This window comes from Paramacrobiotus metropolitanus, unplaced genomic scaffold, assembly GCF_019649055.1.
Source record: "Paramacrobiotus metropolitanus isolate TYO unplaced genomic scaffold, Prichtersi_v1.0 Parri_scaffold0000323, whole genome shotgun sequence".
NCBI classification, from domain to species: Eukaryota; Metazoa; Tardigrada; class Eutardigrada; order Parachela; family Macrobiotidae; genus Paramacrobiotus; species Paramacrobiotus metropolitanus.
The window spans coordinates 2,656-8,357 of NW_026570543.1; the positions used below are offsets into that span (position 1 = coordinate 2,656).

The 5,702-nt window shown below is 40.5% G+C and overlaps 1 pseudogene; it reads right to left on the reverse strand.

Annotated features, from left to right (window-relative positions):
- Positions 1-597: 597 nt before the first annotated feature.
- LOC129602077 (uncharacterized) lies at positions 598-5,281 on the reverse strand (annotated as a pseudogene).
- Positions 5,282-5,702: the final 421 nt, after the last annotated feature.

Here is a 5,702-nt window from a genome sequence, read left to right on the forward strand (position 1 = left end):
AAAAAGATAGGTCTGAAAGAAATCTTTCAAAACTTTAACATACAAGTCTATGGAAAAGCTAAGAACTCACCACTGCTAAACCGACCACCCCATCACTGTCTAAGCAGCACGGCTTTTTGACAGTCGCTGCAGCTGGATGGAACTGGGTTCCATATTTGATAATATTCCATTGTCTTATTGTATATTTTTCATCGAAATTTAGTTTTGACAAAGAAAATGCAACAAAGAAAGAAGGCAAAATCAGTAGTGGCGAGTTTTGTAGCACGTTTGTTTTATTTTTTTAAAGACAGTGCGGCCTTGTCTGGTCAATCTGTCCATATTGACATATTGACGAAGATTAAATGGGAGCTCGCCTATCATCTCGATTCTACTCCCTTTTTGCGCCGGTCGATATGTCAATATTGACGTATTGACAAAAAATGACAGCAGATGTTTCCATATAAAGACGTATTTATTTAACTGACGTCAGTATAGATGGACAATTTGACCGAGTAACAGGAGAAACTCAAGCAAATCGACAAATTAAAATACTGACTCGGTAGTAAACATACATTACTCGATTACCGAGCGAACAACAATTAGCGCATCAAAGCCAGATTAAACTGTAGCGTTTCCTTCGTCGACACAAGATCCGTCATCCCAGGCATAACTTCCGGTGGCCAAGTACTGATTTCGTCGATAAATCAGTCTGTTGACGTAGAACACTTGACGATTTCTTGGAATGTGATTTAGAACAGCCTCGAACCGACGAAACCAAGAAAATCCTTGCTCGGCGGCACTGGTGTTACATTTTTGCAAGTTGGATGTTTCTCTTTGATTTGCCGTGGGTACACAGTACGGCATTCGGGACGAATGTGGTTGTTCAAGTGAAACTTGTCAATTACTTTAGCCACTTGCAGCCACATATTATCAAAGGTGGAGAAAACGGGAGCGGCTTTGCTTGGTAAAGAGTAAGATACTGTACCAGTAGCGGTGCATTACATTACTGTTATGGCCTAACTTGATAAACTCATTAAAATTAACATGTCGATATCGTCGTTGCATGTTTATTGCACTATACTAGCACCATGGTACAATAAAGTATTGTCACTGTTATTAAATTCATAAGACTGAACAATCTTTAATTGCATCATTATCGGTTTTCTGTATCGGTTTATTCGGTAAGGTAACTCTCGTACAGTACTTTAAAAAAATTACAACCATTTCAAAGTACTGCACATTACATTTAAAGAATACTGCAGTACTTTCCAGGTGTCTCAGTGCTCAATCGCATGTTTCGGCCTGTTCGGGGATGTTCGGCAAGGTCACATTGGTGCATCACTACTTTGGAAGTATTACAGTACTTTCAAAGTACTGTCCTACTTTCAAAGTACTGCAGTACTTTCAGGTGCCTCAGTGTAATCGCCTGTTTCGGCCTGTTCGGGGATGTTCGGGAAGGTCTTTGGTGCATCAGTACTTTGGAAGTATTACAGTACTTTCAAAGCGCATCTCACTCAAAGTACTGCAGTACTTTCCAGGTGCCTCAGTGCTCAATCGCCTGTTTCGGCCTATTCGGGATGTTCGGGAAGGTCACTTTGGTGCATCAGTACTGGAAGTATTACAGTGCTTTGAAGAGTTGGACGTGGGGGTAATACTTTCACCGTACTGATGCACCAAAACCTTCGAGAACATTGAACAGGCCGAAACAGATGACTGGCGAGACACCTGGAATGTACTGTAGTGCTGAAATGAACAATGCTTTTGATAGTGCTATAATACTGCCATAGTAATGATGCACCAAAGTGATTGAGACACCTGAAAGTACTGCGGTGCCGAATAAAACAAAGTGCTGCTACGCTTTGAAAATACTATAATACTTTGCAGCTAAGTACTAGCTTTTAATGTTTACCATAAACAATCAGTTCGAGTTAGTACTGAATAAATGTGCGATTCATTGGTAGAGTTAATCTTTGATAAAAAAACACACAATGAAACCAAATAGAAATACTGTAATTAAGGTAGACTTTTCTCGAGCTGATTGTACCTCGCTTACATTTTTCAGGTATAGAACTACTTTCTACCTTAATTTTTTTGGAAAAGAATATGTTTTTAGTTGTAGTGTGGTGGTACTGGAAGATTATAATGTACTGCAGTACTTTTGTAGCAGGGGCAGTACGGCAAATGCCCCATATACTGTTCGCCTGTTTCGGGATGTTCGGCGGTGTTCGGAAGATCACCTTGAAAATGTATTGGTAGTACTGTATTATATTATTTTGAAATAAATACTGCAATATCTGTAGTGCGTAAGTACTTACTGTAAAGTGCTTTCGCCATCGTTCACACCACAAATCGGTCGGTTGAGGTAATTCCGACGGCTTTCAAGTTGACTTACAAGGCGCTGCTGCCGATTATACAGTATGCACCTTGGCCCAGTATTAATTTGTGTATAATACGCAGTGCAAGTATGGCATTAGCAGTTATTTAGCACCACATTTGTTTTACAGTAGTACTGCTACCCGTAGTACTCATCGTTGTCTTACAACCCTTTTACTAACTCACGGTTTGTTGGTGTTGTTGCTGTTGTTGCATAAACATACAGCAACTCATACTCATCCTTTTACTAACACACAGTTTGTTAACTCATCGCGACGAAAATTGACTAAGCACAAACTGTCTCCAAGCGACTGTTAAAGAAGCATGCGATATCAAAAACCATTATTGTCAGTAAAGTACTGACTAAGTTTTGTAATAGTTAGTATGGGCTTTATGGTTGCATGAGTACTGTACTGCCCAATAATGCGCATTCTGGTTCAAATCAGTACTGTAGTTAACTATCAATCTATTAATAACAGTTTAATAAATACACTAACTATCTAAGAAAAGCAGCATGTGAATCAGTATGACTGCAGTGCAAACAGTCTGTGTAATCACAAATAAAAAAAATTCGCTGAAAAACAGGAAATATACTGTACAGAAATTTCTGTACTATGATACTGACCGAAGTTAATGGCGCCACTGTACTCTAAAATACTTAGTATGCTGCTGCCCCAAACCCCACGTGTACGACTGCGGTTGAGTGTAAAACAATGGAAGTTATTGAACTAAGGCTTTAAATTTTAAATTGGTTTATGGGTCAGAGTTTTAGTAATGCAAAGTTATACCCTTAATATGCCCCAGTGCTCGAACACGACGTGAATTTTCTCGATGTCGATAAACAACCTGAAAAAATTTAATGAAGCGTAAATACTTGTAAATGCAATTATGCAAGTACCAGTGGTGCACAAAAATATGAACCATAATGTTCATAAACATGCACCATAATATAAAGGGCATATATGGGCAGAGTAGCAAGCGGCGAAGGGTGACGATAGATACTATACTCTGTACAATAACTGACAATTGTGAGGTAAGTAGTGGTCAGGTTCATGGTGCACAAAACATACGGTGCATGCACCAGTGGTGCATAAATATGCACCGTTGGTACGGATCTTTACTGGTGCCGCGGCTTTTGTGCAATTTTCAAACGATTTAGGTTGCACATGTTGTCGTAGACAACAAAAACATTTTCAAACTCCTCCTGTGGTATCTTTGAATTCTTGATGTGAGCCAATAGCGACGAAATAGCGATCAGAAATGTTTGAGAAGGTGATTCCGACCTGTACGATACCATCATAATGTCACTTCCCTGAAACCGGTAAAGTAAATGGGATATAGCTGACCTATATATTGGTGACTGGGATCGTATCTGTCCGTAAGGGCTGTGTACCACCAAGTATCCCCTCGAGCGTGGTGCAGAAACAACTTTATCTGAATTCTTCGTTTTATATTCCCCCAGGTTTTTTCGGCATGGTACCACTTCGTCTGCTGCGTTTGTTTCTTCCATCGGTTTGGATAGGTCTATTGCACCTAGTAATCCTTTGAGCTCTGAAAGATAGAGCACTGATTGTCTAAATTTATAGGCTACGCTACTACAAAATCTTTAGCAGTCTCACCAGGAATAGCGAAAGCGGTCTGAGCAAACGTAGCTGACAACGTTGCCTTTACTCCAGCAGGGCTTATTTTGCCATGCTTTTTGCAGTAGATGGAACCAGGCTCGGGCTGGGCAGTGCAAACCGGAGGTAGAGACAAACTTGAGAACCCGCAATCATATTCTGCAATTCATAAACTTCCTTAATTGTGTATAGTGGGAAATTTTAGAACAAAATACCTCTATTAAGGCTGCACAATGAAGAAACGAAATCATCCAGAAGCCGTCCATAATGAGAAAGTATTTGCACTTATACTCATCACAACGGGCGGTGTGGCAATGTGAAACCCCTCTGCCAATCGGCATGCCTCCAGATAAGGAAGTACCTCGTCAAAGCTGTTCGCTTGTTGGAATATCGTCTCAATTAAGCTACCTCTGTCGAAGCTCTTCTTCGACTTCATGCCGATAAAAAGCGGTTGACACCCATTTCCTGTCGAAATCTAGAAAGATTTTGCTGTCATATGCCTTTCGTGCCCAAATAAAAAGGTGCAGCCAAATTTTTTAGTTACCTTTCTGTTCATAAGTGGCTTCCCATATAAGGGCAAACGATTCAAACGTGAACCGACCGCTAACCCTGTGAAAGACTTAAACTCAGTTCTCGTAAACCAATGATTGCTAAAGAAGAAAATAGATGTATGTATTGCTTACATCGTTCTGACAATGTGCTCCATAAACGACGCGAAAAGTAGCAGTTGGGAGTAATTCGAAGGTACGGCCGACGATAAGGATAAAACTGATACCCTCCTCGTAGATATGAACCATATCATATTCAAAATGGAACGGCATCCTCTGCACGTTTTCTGTATCACAACGACATTTCGTGAGGTGCCATCTGCTTCAAACACCGCGGCCTTTGTTGGCGGCTTATGAGTTGGGAACAAAAGTCGAGGAGCTCCTCGAACCGTTCCGATACTTGCACTTCAAAGGGCAATATTTCATGGCTGGCGGGAGAAGAACAGGTGATTCACGCTCGTCATACTCAATGTCGCACAAAGGAAGATATTCCTCGAGAAGACGTTTAAGTCGCACTGGGTCTGTAGCCAGTTGATCGGAAGAAAGCATATGAATAGCCTAGAGAAGAATGAAAATGCGTTGGTGAACTAAGAGTGAATAAACAACTTCAGTAAATTCTTTCCAAAATCAGCTTTTTACCTGGACCAATTCAGTGCGGCAGGAAGGTCGCTCTACAAACGGGACTTTCTTGTAACAGTCGCGGACAAATAAAAAGGCATCAATGCCAAACTTTGTTGCAAAGGTCAGTCGACTGTCTACCATGTTTTCTCCTGGAAATCTAGTTTAGTAAATAAATATTTAATGAATAACTATCTTGGCTCATTTGTGGGACATCCGAATCAAAGTGATAAGGCATGTTTGATATCACAAAGCTTCTTACAGCTCAGGTAACTGCGAGTACACATCCTATTACTTTTATTTTACCAATACGTGTTTGTTTGCAAGAAAATTTTAAATCGTTGATGAAAAGCGCTTGCTGGTCACTAATGCAGCACTATTAAATGCAGTGACGCATTAGCATTAGTAAACTCTGGTATCAGTAAATAAAAACCGCAATGGGCAAAAAATTGTACAACACTACTTGGAACGACCATTTTGCACGTTTACTTAGTAATCGCCGGGGCCGGATATAGTTCCGGTACTGTGCCGCTCTCATCGAAAGTTAACCGGACTCTTGTTTGTT